Source organism: Rhipicephalus microplus, chromosome X (assembly GCF_043290135.1).
Source record: "Rhipicephalus microplus isolate Deutch F79 chromosome X, USDA_Rmic, whole genome shotgun sequence".
NCBI classification, from domain to species: domain Eukaryota; kingdom Metazoa; phylum Arthropoda; class Arachnida; order Ixodida; family Ixodidae; genus Rhipicephalus; species Rhipicephalus microplus.
In genome coordinates, this window is record NC_134710.1 from 411,056,412 (window position 1) to 411,071,647 (window position 15,236).

The 15,236-nt window shown below is 42.8% G+C and overlaps 1 pseudogene; it reads left to right on the forward strand.

Moving 5' to 3' along the window:
- Positions 1–14,022: 14,022 nt before the first annotated feature.
- LOC142777417 (proteasome subunit beta type-3 pseudogene) lies at positions 14,023–14,644 on the forward strand (annotated as a pseudogene).
- The last annotated feature ends 592 nt before the right edge of the window (positions 14,645–15,236 follow it).

The following is a 15,236-nucleotide window of genomic DNA, read 5'->3' on the forward strand; positions in this document are numbered from 1 at the left end:
AGGGTGCGCTTTTCAGGCGCACCGAACTAATTTTTTGGCAGCGGTAACAGCGGCAGAGCAGCAGGCGTAACTCTTGAATGTTGCACATTACAGGCGTCAATGCAACCGTGCTGACAGCGATATTCGACGGACACGTGGGACTGCGCCGCAAGACAGCGCAAGTGTACAAAGAGGACGGCAGTGCACAGTCTTCGTTCATCGGGTCCTGACTGCGCAGGCTGAACGACAGAGCACGTGACCACCACCCGGCTATAAACCTACCGCTGTTGCACGGACGCATCATTTGGCAGTGGTGACAGCGGCGGAGCAGCAGGTTGCACATTACAGGTTAGCAAAATTTTCAAATATTTCTAAAAGTCTTTTAGGACATTATCGCTATCACCGCTGCCACAAAGAGTGACACTTTCTGTTCGTTATTGGGACCATTAGAAATGACAAAGGATGTTTCAAAACAGGTTGAACAGTTCAAAGATGAACTCCGGAATGAATTTAAGAACTTGAAAGAATCTCTCGAAAGAAGCATGCGTGCAGAAGAGAGAAAGCTCCGGACTGAGATCGACGACATGAAGCGCATCATGGATTTCATTAGTAAAAATCTTGATGATACTAACTTGCGGCTTGATGCTACTTTGACGGAGAACAGCTCGCTTAAAAAAGAAAATGAAGCGCTTCAGCATAAAGTTCGCTCATTAGAGAGGGAATTGATGGAATGTCAAACCAGTCTTGTCAAAACTGAGCAGTACTCGCACAACAAAAACCTTGAGATCAAAGGTGTTACGGAAGCACCGAATGAGTGTTTGGGAGATGTTCTTGCTCAAATGGGAACGGCCATCAGTGAACCTGTCTGCGCGAATGATATAGACGCAATTCACAGAGTGGCAACGAAAGACAAGACAAAGAAGAACATTAATGTTCAGTTCGTGAAGCGCGAAAAGAGGGACAAGGTTCTAGAGAAGGCTAAGAAAACAAAACTTACGAGCGGAAGCCTGAGGCCCGTATTCGCAAACGCTCCTTCACTCAAGGGCTCCCCTCGACTTGACGAAGTCAAGGCGGAGCGTGCTCCACCACTCAAGGAGCCGCTGCATTTCATGACCGCTCCTCCACACTTCCTTCGCCAAGAGGGCCTCGGAAATGCTCCCTCCACTTGAGTGAACTGCATGGGCCGAGAAAAGTGCATGATAACGAGAGTATTCGCAATTGCGGTTAACAAATGCCTATCTTTCTATAATAAATGAATGCTTTTCTTACTCATTCTTTTTTTATAAATTGACATTACAGCAAAATACATGCAATTAGAGTGGTAGCATGGTTTCCGTAAGCCTTGAGCCGGTAAAGTTAGCGAGACCCCCGCTTCACATCTGGCAACAGTTGCGCCCAGGCCGCAGCTGATAGCGTTTCGTCTGCTGCTCAACGTTTCTACGTGCTTAGTTTATTTCGTCTCATGTGAGTCTATTTACTGCTGCTTATATTTACGGTAGTGTCTGAGTGAGTGTTTGAGACCCTGTTTTCGCCGGGGTGACTAACGAACTACGTGAGTGATGACAGGAAGCAGAACATATGGTTTGTTGCTTTGTTTACTTTCACTTTGCTCAGAGCCTTCTCATCACTTGGGTAGCCACCGAACGTGCAACGCGGTGGGGTGAGCAATTTCTACTTTATATCACACTACATTGGTGTCCTTTTAGAATTCACCTCTGACAAAGATTACTTGTACGTGAATTCGTTTTCGCTGCGGGAGTACGTGAACAGTTCCTGATTTCATAGGATTGTGCTATGTTCATTTTTCTCATTTAGTGCAAATTTCAAAGTGGCACTTTCGTAGTTGTTCCTCTGCATGTAATAGAAATTTCGAAAGACAATGCTCACAACTTCTATTCAAGGTTATTCCAGAGTAGCGTTGATTTCATTGAGATGTGGGATTTAACGTCCCATAACCACCATTTGATTATGAGAGACGCAGGGTAGCGTTAAAAAAGTATACATGGTACACTCATGGCTGAGCGTTTGAATAGGACTGTTATGCAAATATAAAAAAGTGATTGTGTGCTTTTCTTCAAGTAATGGCGAAAACATCACTTTAAAGTTGTCATTTTATTCAATTAGCAGCATATATAGATGGATGACAAGGAGTGTGCGTGTTTTTGTGTTTCAATTTAGTCATTTCAATCTTCCAAGGATGCCTGAGTAAGCAGTTATTTTTTCCATCTTCTTTTCGCCCTGCATTTGTGGATGCTCTAATATGACAGATTCGAATAGACGTAACCTTTAAATCTCTATAGCTTCCATCTCGAAGTTCACACAACGGCGCCATCTTAAAACTTTTGTCGCGTCTTCTTTACCTGCAAGCTCAGAAGCACATTCGTTAATGCAGGAATGACCTTTGCACTTATGATTTTGGCTTTAATTTGTAAAATATTATTGCTGGGAATACCTCTTGAAAATGATCGTGTTTTCTTTGCTTCAATCTAAAGCCTCATAAGTACATAATTTATAGATGTTTTATTCTTCTGGAATTGATAAAATTGAAGACGCTTCTGATTTTTGGTGTTGTTCTGTCTTAAAAGCGACCGTGGTGGTTAACTGAGCTTTGGAGAAAGTGTCGTCAAGAAGCAGAGTACTTTACTTTGCTGATTTAACGAAGACCAGTGCAACAAAGTGGTAAAAAATGCTCAAGAGTATTGGAGACATCGCGGATATGAGTGGTTAAACCTTTGTAGATAAAATATCCGCTAGTGTTGCAACATTAGAATGTCCACACGCTGGAACCACGCCATCTCAGTTTCATGGAAGGGGAGTGGTGCTGGTGTATATAAAACAAGCTTCATTTTTGTAAAGCTGCTCTCCTGTAGAATCGGAGAAGAGGTTTCTGTGATTTTGTTTAATCCTGAAAAGACAAATATGACGATAATTATGTATTCAAAAATTGAACAAAGTAGAAATTGCGAATCGCAAAGTCAACCTTTATTACATTTGACTGGTGAAGAGCCATGTGACAAACACAAGCGTGCAACTGCAAAGTGTGCAATAATCAAGCATATGCAGCGGACAAACTGTCGAAATAATTTTCGAGATTGTAAGACATCATAAATAAGATCAAGGTAGTAGACACCATAGCGTGTGTTGTGCAGTGCAGCTGCAAGCATTCACTGCAGATTTTGTCCTTTTGTATACAGTCGTGCAAACTCTGCAATGCAATGCCAATACGACACGTTTTAGGAAACTTTTCCTCTGAGTTTTTCCGTCGGGAGCCTGGCCTCTGCACAAGAGAGGCAAGACATAATATTAGAAAAACGTAATAGCTTGAACACCAAAGCCGCATTTTTTTTTATTTCTCGGGATGCACTCATTCATTATATTTCTTGCGGTAAAGAACCAACATGGTTGAAATATTGAGCTTTGACTATTTTGACACATGTTTGGTTCAGGCACTTGGGCAGCTCTCTAGGCATATTGTTATGTAATTCAATAACCTAATTGCACAAAATCAATGGCGTAGCTAGCAATATCTCTTTGGGGGGGGGGGGGGGGTTCAATTATAAAAAGCAACCTTATATTGTATCTGCTGTATTTCTGTTTGCCATTTCCGCTTTTATACGACACTTTAGCATTCTTGTATGCGTGCACGTTTGACAGAGCACGAGCCTCTGCTTGATTCCCTAAAGCTGGGTGTGGTTGTTCATTGGTATTGCGAGCTGCATAGACAATAGATATCGAAGCTATGTTTCACGCGTAGTAGCAACAACAGTACACTAATTAGGCCCTATCGCATTGTGTTTTGATCTTCTCAAACTGTCTGTATTAGTGATAGGACCTGAGCAGGGGGGGGGGGGGTATGGACAAAAAAACAAGAAAAAAGAGAACTTACCCTCTCGTAGATACAGACGATCATTAAAATTAAGTGTGCTTCGCCGTATATTTCGGCTAGGGTAGCAAAGATTCACCGGAGAGGAAGCCGCTCAGGAGTATGGTGATTGCAGCGCATCGAAAGTTTGCTATTACGTTTCCTCTCAGCTTGTTTGTCAAGCTTTTGCGCCACGCTGGAAATGGTGTGGTGTGCAAGCTTCATCGAAACACTTGAAAGCACTGGCGTCCGAAGTAAGTCTTGGAGCACTCGCAAGACGAGTATACGCACGCCCGAAGGCAGGTAATCCACTGGTTCGTGCATGAAACACAACACATCACGGCACCGGTGAGCGCTCCGCTTGACACCACGCCCGCTTGTCCGAGCGCCACAGCAGCCGTTGTCGAACCGTTACAAGACAGCTCCGTAGTGAACGTGCACCGCCACTGTTGAAAGAACGCGGCGGTGGCAGCCAAATTGATCGTTATACGCCGTCAAAGCGAGACGGGCTCCACCATGGACGCGATGTTGGCGCAGAAACTTCACTCGAGGGACGATTTAAGGTAGCTCGATCGCTTCGTTGACAATGTCGAGGAAACGCTCGAGATTTTCTCAAGTGAAAGAATTGTTTCGAGTGAAGGGTGGTTTATGAATGGAAAAACGTCACTCAAGGAGCGTTTCGAGTGAAGGGTCAAGTCGAGGAGCGTTTGTGAATAGGGGGGTGAGTCTATCACTGGAAGCTTCTAGAAGTGAGGCAAATCATCCTATCTTTGTAAATGAACACCTTTGTCCGTATCTAAAGAGACTACTTGGTATGGCAATAGCGCGCAGGCGCGAACATGGCTGGAAGTTTGTCTGGATAAAAAACAGTGCCATTTTCGCCCGTCGCGATGAGACTTCATCCATCGTTGCAATAAAACGCGAGAGCGATTTGGACAAGATTACCGCCAGAGGATAAGGATGCGCGCCCCCTGCGCGAACACTTCGATTGTCCAGATTGTAGAAACATGGATGCTAACTACGTGCTACCTGAGGACATGCGTGGTATCATATCTGACAACCCAGAGAAGCTTTTTAAGGTTTTCCATCTAAATGTTATATCCATGCAATGTAAATTTGATGAAATCTACGCCCTTTTAGAATCCTGCAATATTAGTTTCGATGCACTTATGTTCACTGAGACTTGGTACAATGAAAATTCGGATCAGTTTGTTTTACCGTCTTACGATCATTTCTTTCTAAACAGAAAAAAATTGTAGGGGTGGTGGAGTTTCTATTCAGGTTGCTATATCAGGTTTTGAAATTCTAGCAGAGTTTAGCACTGTTACTTGTGATATCTAAGCCATTTGTATTAAGAAAAATAGCAATGTGTTCGCTGTTCCGTACAGACCACAAAGTGGCAACATCTCGTTGTTCTTGAAGTTTGTCGATTCTTTGCTTTCATGTGCCAGTGAAAACAGATGGTTACTAACAATAGGCGGTGATATGAACATTGACATTGCAAAAGGCTTGAGTGCGGCGAATGATTTTTTGCTTGTATTACAAAGCAACGGTTTTCAAAATCTTATATCAACACCTACACGCGTTACTCTTTCATGAGCATCTGTGCTAGATTTGTTCATTACTTAGCACTTGAGTAGACAGCGACAGGCACTTTTTGCACTTGATAAGGCCTCTAAACTTTCCCAACCATGTGTACTGTGCTGCTTGTTTTGTAGGAGCTTGCGAATAATACTAACTTTTATACTTAGTTGAGTACTGTCTAAGGCATATCAAATAAATACCCACTCTTTAGATTAGAAATATGCATGAATATGAGATCATCAGATTCGTAGTTCAAAATTCAGCGAGTGCAATTGGCATCTGTTTTACGAATTAATGGCGGTGCGAACAGAACTCGTTTTATAGCTGAAAAAATCGACTCGAATGTTTCCCTAAATCTGAGCACTGCATTCGCGTATGTAAGTGTGAGACCGCCCTCAAAGTATGAGTGTTGCCCTGCTTGACCTCATCAATCCCTCTGTCAACTCACCACGCTTGCACCGAATCATGACCGATGTCACCCTCATCCCTATCCATATTCTTGAAGGTTTTAAGTAGCTATGTGAGAAAGAAAAAGAAAGTGGCAACCGATACATCTGTTTAGCGATGATGCATGAGGCTAGTAATGTTTTGGCTGGCAAATTCCTTTCGCCGTTCATGCCCATCAAATCACCATTTTTTCTTTCACTGCAAGGCATGGAAAAGGGGCTTTGTGTAATGATAGCCAGGAAGTTGTAAAAGATAGTTTTCCGGGTAGCTTCTGTTTGTAGCGACATAAGTATCAAGCGAACCATGCGCAACACCCACAGTATATGTGCAGAGGGGTCCACTGTTAAAGGGAACGCCAGAGCACATTTCATCTGCTCCGGTGTTTTTTACGAACTGCCACATCTAGTGGCCACGTGAGCTAGTAGAGGAGGTGACATTTAGCATCCCCTGAAAAAGGTTTGCAGACCTTGCCAGCTATCGCTCCTGTCTCTTAACTCACTACATTCCCCTGTAGGGTTCCTTGAACGAATATCAATAGCACCGGCAGTGAATAATGCTACCGGTTGGAGAGTAAAGCCCCGAAAAGGGGGCCAGCTTAGCACTTCTGTTGAAGAAAGAGTGCATAATGTAAAGCAAAAGAGGAGAAAGGGAAGTAGCAGGACAGGACGTCTTACATCATGCCACAGGGACGTTTGACATCATGCCCATCAAGGTGCTGCCTCACAAAGACTGGTGTGCAGCTGCGGCCTGCTAGCAATGTTTGAAAAATATAGGCAGATCTTGAGAAACACTGAAAGTAAATGGTTTGTGGGAACAGAAGCTGCTCTCAAGTGAAATTTTGATGCTTTTGTCTTTTTTTTTCATTTTTTGTTCAGTGTGCTTCAAGCTCCGACAGAGGCATTATAGAGTGATGCATATTAGAATAATTTGAGTGTCAGAAAGATGGTACGTTGTAAACGAAATGTCATAAAATGCAGGTATTCGGTTGCCTTGCATGAGGCAAAATGCTGCAAGGCAAAGAACTAAGCTTGTCCAATTCTAAAAAATTTGGGAAATTTTGGAATTTCACTTAAGGCAAATGCTTGGACGAAATGTAGAGCGAAGAACTAAGCTTGTCCTATGCTAAAAAATTTGGGAAATTTTGGAATTTTACTTAAGGCAAATGCATGAAATTGGGTCAAGTTTGTTTTGACGCTTTAAATTTAGAAGGAGCAATCTGATAGAGTGAGCAGCACTCGTTGAGCTCACTACTAAACAAAGATTTGGTGGTCAACTGTTGCCCTTTTTGAATTAACACAATTTGTGTAGCCAAATAGAAGACGCATAGATAATAATTTCCAAGAAAGTAGTTCACTGGCAATAGCATAATTATGCGATGTCAAATTATCAGTAGTCGACACATGGCATGAATGATAAGCAGCAATGTTTATTTTGCCTCAGGAGGGAATTATGTATGCAAAGATAGAAACCAAGTCTATAAATATTTGTTTTTTGTTTGAATAAATTTTTTTCCTCTGGAAATATTTCAACATATGTCAAATCACCATGGAAATAAAACTCTGCTCCTTAGTGATCATAATAAGTACTCCTACTTTATACAACAAAATATAACAAATCTACACAGACATTTCGCCTCTTATGTGAGTGGCATGCTTAGTGTGCACTGGCACCAAATGTGTGGAGGTGACCAAATTCACTGAATGTCTTGTATGTGTCTACTCATCCGGATGGAGGCCGTGATTGTTGTTGCACGCTGACTGGTCATGACGGTCTAACCACGACTAGAAAAGCTTTCTCTTCCCTCTGTTTTGTTCCCTAGCCAGCGTCGTCGAATTACGGAAGTCGAAGTCATGCCCCATTTTCAAGCAGTGTTTGACGAGTTCTGTCTGAGAATGCGTGGCTTTTGTGATGTCCCCTTTGTGTTCATTAAAAATTGTTGACCACTTCCTGCCAGTTTTGCAAATATAAGTGGTGTCGCAGCCATGGCACAGAAACGTAAACAACCCTGTTTTGATCTTCGCAGGGGTGCTCTCTTTGGGCTTAGAAAGCACGTTTATCAAGGTACAATGAGGCTTGAAAATTGTTTTTTTTCCCAGTGGACAAAGTGCTATTCGAACAGAGTCTGAAAAACCTTCAACGTAAGGTACAGAAACAATGGGTTTTGTGTTTTCTCGCGGCACACTTCTTGTTCCCTTTTGCATGTGGTTCTGGGTGTCGTTGATAAACTTGCTCAGATAATGACTTCGTTAAATTCACTAAACACGCTTTCCATCTATATGACTGCAAGTGCTGATCAATGATGTATGCGACACCTTACGCATGAGTGAAATAGGCAGGAAGTGACCAACAGGGCTCAAAGAGAACAAGGGAAACATTGCAAAAGCCACCCATGCCACACATTATAAGACAAAACTCGACGAACACTGCTCGACAAGGGGACATGCCTTCGACTTCAATAATGAGACAACGCTAGTTCGGGAACAAAAGTGGGGCAAGAGAAATCTTCTCGAGTAGTGATTCATTAGTGTGACAAGTTGGCGCGCGACAACAACCGCGGCCGCATACTAAGCGACATACGAGACAAGCAGCAAACTGTGTAACCTCCGCTCATTTCGTGCCAGGGCATACTGAGGATGCCAGCTGCATATTTGGCGAAACGTGTATGTAGTTTTTGCTATATTTTGCTGTGTTAAGTATCAGTCTATATTTTTAATCATGAACTGGCCTGTCTTTTGGAACATTTTTACATCTGCTTCTTAGTTATAACTCTGATGCATACTGTGGTGTACCAAAAAACATGCTGATAGATTTATTTTGATGTTTTGGATGAATTTTTTCATTTTGTTTTAGGTACATATGCACGTGCCAGAAGAAAAAAATGAGGAGCAGAATTTCATCTTACTTTGCCACCAATGCAGCTGATGAGGAGTGACAGAAAGGAATACTACGCTGTGAGTGCCATCTGTTTGGTGAGCACCATATTTATATTGCAATTTTAAACTACTAACAATTTTCTTTGAGCATCGTTTATATTATTTAGCTCAATGAACATTGCCACTTTGAAGATAACAAGGTGGACTGAATATAATTGAGCTGAAGAACTGAACTAAGACTGTAAATAAGCTCGAAACGTTGATTTTTTGCCATCAATAATAAGTAAGGAGCCAATCATTCAGCTCAATAAAGCTTCACAAATTTCATCTCTGCACTATTTAAGTTTCCTCACTGCTGTGTTTTTTCACTGCTGGATTGTGCATTGTTACATAGCTTTCTGAAGTCCTGGCACAGCTTTCATAGAATGTTGCAGACAGATTTTGTCAGCCCATTGTTTGCATTTTTACAGAAGTGTTCCCATTTAATTATTTTGTTTGCTTGATAAGCTTCTAGTATGGGTCTAATCACTTCCTCTTCATAATGCAGGCCCTCATTGCCAACCGATTGCCTCGCATCATGGATTGTTCCACGGTCGTCACAGCCATCACCCTGCGATTGCTGTTTGCCGACATCGTCGACAGTGTACCCCTCTTGGATGTACACTGACCTGGCGAGCTTGTTCACTAAAGTCAAACCACATTGGCAGTCTCGAGCAAAGAATGGCAACTTCAACATGCTGCTCAGTTTGCATATGTGAACTCCACTGGGTATGTGAACTGTTGTGGCGGTATGTTAGTTGCTTCTTTGATGGTGATGCAGGTTGGTGTTCATTTGTCATTCTACTCTAAAAGATTACATTTCCTGTGCCGGCTGGTGTTCCTGTGCCCGCAAGTATGATTGTATATGTATCTGTAGTTGACATTTATGGTGTTATATTTTCTTGAGAAAGAGGCTACTCATAGTGCTTGTTATGAATACCTTCGAAAAATCAACTTCCTTCCTAACGACATCCGTAAACCGCCCCGCCATGGTGGTCTAGTGGCTAAGGTACTCGGCTGCTGACCCGCAGGTCGCGGGATCAAATCCTGGCTGTGGCGGCTGCATTTCCCATGGAGGCGGAAATGTTGTAGGCCCGTGTACTCAGATTTGGGTGCACGTTAAAGAACCCCAGATGATCAAAATTTCCTGAGCCCTCCACTACGGCATCTCTCATAATCATAAGGTGGTTTTGGGACGTTAAACCCCACAAATAAATCAATCAATCACGTCCGTAAACCAGTGAAAGTACTTTGCCACTTTTCCAAAGATGCGCATAACCACTCTCTACAAAGTATCAACTTGGAAGCTACATTCACTGCAAATTCAAAATGTTGAACTGCTAAAATTAGTGGCACACACAACACAACAAATGCATAAATGAAAAATACTAGACAGTTATGCAGAGCAGTGCATAACATTATAAAAATAAGTTGAGCTCACCTCTAGATACAAATTAATAAAATATTGACTGAATGAACAAGAATAATTGTGTCAAGGCAGTTTATTCATCAAATAGACAAAAGGACAACAACTTGCTAATGAACTGAACAGAAAATAGTTGCATGCCTTGTGTATTTGTTTCGTAATCAATATTTCTCACTTGGTTATGGCTGGGAGGTCACTAATTTGCGCGAATCACACTGAGCAGTTGCTCCACTGATCGCTTTTGACTTTTTATGACCGGGTGTCAGCTACCTTAAAGTTCCGGGTGTCAGCTACCTTAAAGCTCAAAGGCGTATTTTTTTTAAGTAATGAATCGGCCACATTTAATGAGCCGCTTTTCGCGTGTCAGACTGTAATCATGAAGCTCAGTTGCTTTCAAACTGATAAGCTTCTTTTGTTGTGCAACATATTTTGCTACACAGATATCCGCAGGTTTTTCTGTTTTGGTAAAAACAAGTTTTTGTTTTGAACCTTTTAAGCTCCGTTAAAACAAGCTAAACCTGAGTGGAATGTGCCAGTCTTTCAGTGCTGCTATATTGTCTCTGTTCATAAAATCATGACACAGACAGTTAACAGCAGTGGCAATCATCATTGTATTCAATGCAGGCATCAATGTTGGAAAAGTACCGACAAGGCAATGGCTGTCTATGGTATTCGTGTCTTCCTATGTATTTAACACATAGCAGTTTCGCCAGTGTCTTCTTTCTTGCCTATTCACTTTCCCACTGATATTGTAGATACTATGGATAAAAGCTTTTTCATCAAACATTTGCTAAAATTGTATACACAAGTTGTGTTTTCATTTCGCACCTGTATTTGTTTTTTACGACCCAGCAGTTGACATGGTAAGAAAGAAACTTGCAACGTGCCTTGTTGATATTAATTACTCAATGCTTAAATGTGTTTTGGAACACTCCCCTTCATGTTTTACCCTGGGACAACGACAAATAAATAAAAAGTAAGTAATCTTCCTAACTAAATGCCTTTTTTTTCTTTCATATGGCTTCAGGCCCTTCGGCATGTTCTTTCCTGCATAAGCTGTGCGACTGCATGTCCTCATGGTTGCTGCAATTCTGCGCATAGAAATACTGCACCCTCAACACATGGTCACTTACTGTACTCATTGCTTACACAGAGCAAAACCACATTTTTCAATGCTCTAAAAAATGCAGTATGTATATCACATGTGTTGGAAGCTTTAGAATTTGAAAAGTGTGTTTTTAGTCTTACGGACATGCACAAGTGTGTTTTAACATTTTTTTAGCTGGGCTGTTCAACACCACTTGTTTTTGCATGTACGAATGTGTTGATAAAGTGCTCTCAGGAAACAGTTTTTGTGCGTGGCCAATAATGCAATTTTTCACACCATACCAGAGCTTTTTTTCTAGCCAAAAGCTTCGGGGCGGTTCCCGTAACAAGTCAACATGCCTTTTATTAATGACGCACACACAGTAGTTATATTTTCTGCTCATGTCGCATGACAGTCAACACGTCCCACAGCAATGATGACATCACGTATTTTGCATGTTGACCTTACGCTGCTGCTAAGTTGCGAAAACATTGCTGTGATGTTGAAAATGTGATCCTGGACGTTGCCATATCGTCCTCAATGTTACAAGCAATGTTATCATGTGATCAAAAAAGATTACGTTAAGTGCGTTTAGGCAACGTTGCTGACTGACATCTGAGCACTTTTATTCAACGTTGGGATAACATTCTGCGTTACTTGGGACCATCACAACAGCTCGTCAAGACCAATTAATTTTCGCCTTTTAGAAATAAGCAACAGAATGATATAAGCGATATTTCTTGAGATTTCGTGCCCAGTTATAAAATGAAATAGGAAATAATAAAGTATACAAGTACAATGCAACCCCCAGTGGTCCCACGAATACATCTTTTTTAAACTGTAGGTGTCTGCATTTTAACGTGAAGAACACAGTTGGAAGTGATCAGTCCTAGGCAAAGTCTGTTTCAATGATAAAAGCAGAAGTACATGCTGGTCTTACCATAAGGCAAACACAATCTCAGAGCAAAGAATGATTAAAGTTCGATGAGCCACCATGTGAACAAACTGAAAAACTGGGATTAGATGACCCAATGTGTAAGTAAAATATAAAAACCGGACAGCAGTAGCTGTACTACACTGTTCAAAAGTTGTCGATGCGGCCAGGGCACAAGTACTGCTGTAAGGAAAACGAGGCCGCGGCGAGAAATGCTGAAACTGAAGAGTGCTTTATCCATGAAAACACATGGAACATTCTTTTTCGATGACTATGAATCAGGGATGTTTATGGACTATGGATGTTATGGAGTATGCACCTTTTCTGTGTTCAAGGGCTGCGGTGGTGTAATCTGACTGGAGCCGGCTTCCTTCTTTACGGTCAACTCCGAGACGAAATTGAGGTTGACTATGCGTATGTTGCTGACATTGGCTTTGCTGCTATAACTGGCACATATTGAGACAAGTGTGTCAAGAAACAGCACATGAAGAGTGTCACAACATGAAGGCGCATAACGCGCTGACATTAAGCCATTACGTCCAATGCATCGTCATGCTTCCTTTCTTTTTTGTTTGTTTACTTCAACTTCCCGGGGCGCACATTTCACGGGCTTCGCATGTTACATGATTACGAGGCATGCAGTAGCGAGGAAAACTGGATTAACTTATACCACTTTTTGGACGCACCCAAATCGAGGTTTACGAGCATTCGCGCATTTCGCCTCTATCTAATGTCAATTGAACCCACGACATCCAAGTCAAGCAACGCCATTGGGACACTAAAGAAGCTGAAGGAGTGGGTAAACACTGAGAAGGCATATAATCTGAAAACGTGATATCACAGCCCTATCATTAGGAATTGATATTTCAAAAATGCCGGATGCTGTGACCGCAAATTACGTATTCAGAAAAGGGCCACTTGGTGAATGTGAACGGTGCCAAAACACTCAGCCGCCTAGATTATCGTAGCGCAAGTGCATGTCGACGCCCTAGGCAACGCGTCAGATGATTGCATCGCTGAGGCCGGTCACAAGTTGCTGCGACCCAGCATCGGCTCAGCCGTCCTTCCAAGTCAGAAAGGTACACGACAAAGCGAGCCTACTTCATTGACCACGTCTACTCAATTAACTCTGAAAGTGAAGAATGCTGGGGGCCGCAACACTAGCAGCACACGAGCGAACCCGAGGCGAGTCTTGCGAAGCACGTTTCCACTTTCTCTTTACCGAAGGCAGCGACCGAAGCTGTACAACGAGCAGCACGATTGCCGAAAGAATACTTAGCATGAGAGCCTTGGTCTGCTGGTCGAAGGCCAACACTTCTCTCTCGATAACCTGCTCATAGCAAGTTTTACAACAAGCAACACTTCTAAGGGAAAAACATTCTGGCCCATTTGCCATAGCTTTGATTTGCGGGAATGAACGATCGGCATAGTTGTTACGTTCTTACCGAAACCACCGACTTCGGCTAAACACAGTGCCGACAGCGCTTCGTTGGTCACTGCTATACAGGGACATAAATACCGCCATCAGTAATTGCACTTCAAGTACAACACTGCATATTTGTTGTGAGTTTTACGCGAACATCTAATTTGTTGAGTGAGATTAATGTTTTCAGCATGGTGTTTTAGGCTGCGTACGCGGTCCGGCCATTGCAGTACTGACAGAACCAATCTGATCCAAAAGCGTCTTTTGGATTTGCATCATTCTTGCCAAAGGATTTTGGGGAGTCATTTCTAGCTCGTGAGTGGCTGTTTGTGTTCCTCAATCGTGCTGTACAACCAAAAGTGTGCAAGATGAGTATTATGTCCTACAACGGAGGCGTCGTGGTCCCTATGAAGGGCAAAGAATGCGTCGCCATCGCAGCCGACCGGCATCTGGGCCCACGCGGCCACACCATTGTGCTGGACTTTGAACGCATCTTCGAGATGGGCCCGAAGGTCTACTGTGGCCTGCTGGGCCTTGCCACGGACACGAAGACCGTGGCACAGAGGCTCAAGTTCCACATAAATCTGTACGAGTTGCGCGAGGGCCGCTCTGTAACTCCCAAGACGCTCGGCTTGGTAATCTCCAACCTGCTGTATGAGCGCCACTTCGGTCCGTACTTTTTGCAGCCCATAGTAGCCGGCTTTGACCCCGTGATAAATGAGCCTTACATCTGCGTGATGGACCTGATCGGCTGCATCAACGAGCCTACCGACTTCGTGGTCTTGGGTACGTGCCAGGAGCAGTGCTACGGCATGTGCGAGAGAGACGCTCTGGGAACCCGACATGGGGCCTGACGAACTGTTCGAGGCGACCACGCAGGCACTCATGAATGCCTCCGATAGAGGCTCTGCCTCGGGTTGGGGTGGCGTTGTGCACATCATCGAGAAGGATAAGGTCAACACCAAGTACCTCAAGATCAGGATGGACTGAAAAGAAGATAGGCGACCACACGCCAGAAGACTGTAACTCCATCCTTTGTGATGGGAATAAATGCATGCCCTTTTCTTCTTTTTTTCTATACTCCTTCAAAAAAAGGCTGTGTTTTTATCCCTAATTCGGTCGTGTAATAAGTTCGAGCTAATATTGAGAAGCTGCAACTCGTTCAGAGCCAAAAAAAAAACATTTATGATGTGATGAGAGAAAAAGAAAAAACCTTATTATATTATTTTAAAGGGCTGTTAGAAAGCGGGGGGGATTATCCTTCTCGTGATATGCCTGTCTCACAAACCCGGTAAGGAATTTGTTCGAGTGCAGTTTTCATCACTTGCAGTTGACCCATGTGTAATAAACATGAGAGCCAAACCACTGTGTTGCCAGAAAGAGTGAAAGAACTTTGAAATTTTTGCCAAGGTAAATTTTTATTCATGATCTGCTGAGTTATCACTTCACATTCTTGGTTCATACCATTCGTTTACTAAACAAACCCTTTGCACACTATAATACAGTATGGAAAGTTCAACCATGTTAGCAACTTATTAATGACATACACAACCAATTCGGTTGCCAGTGTTCTACACCCTGC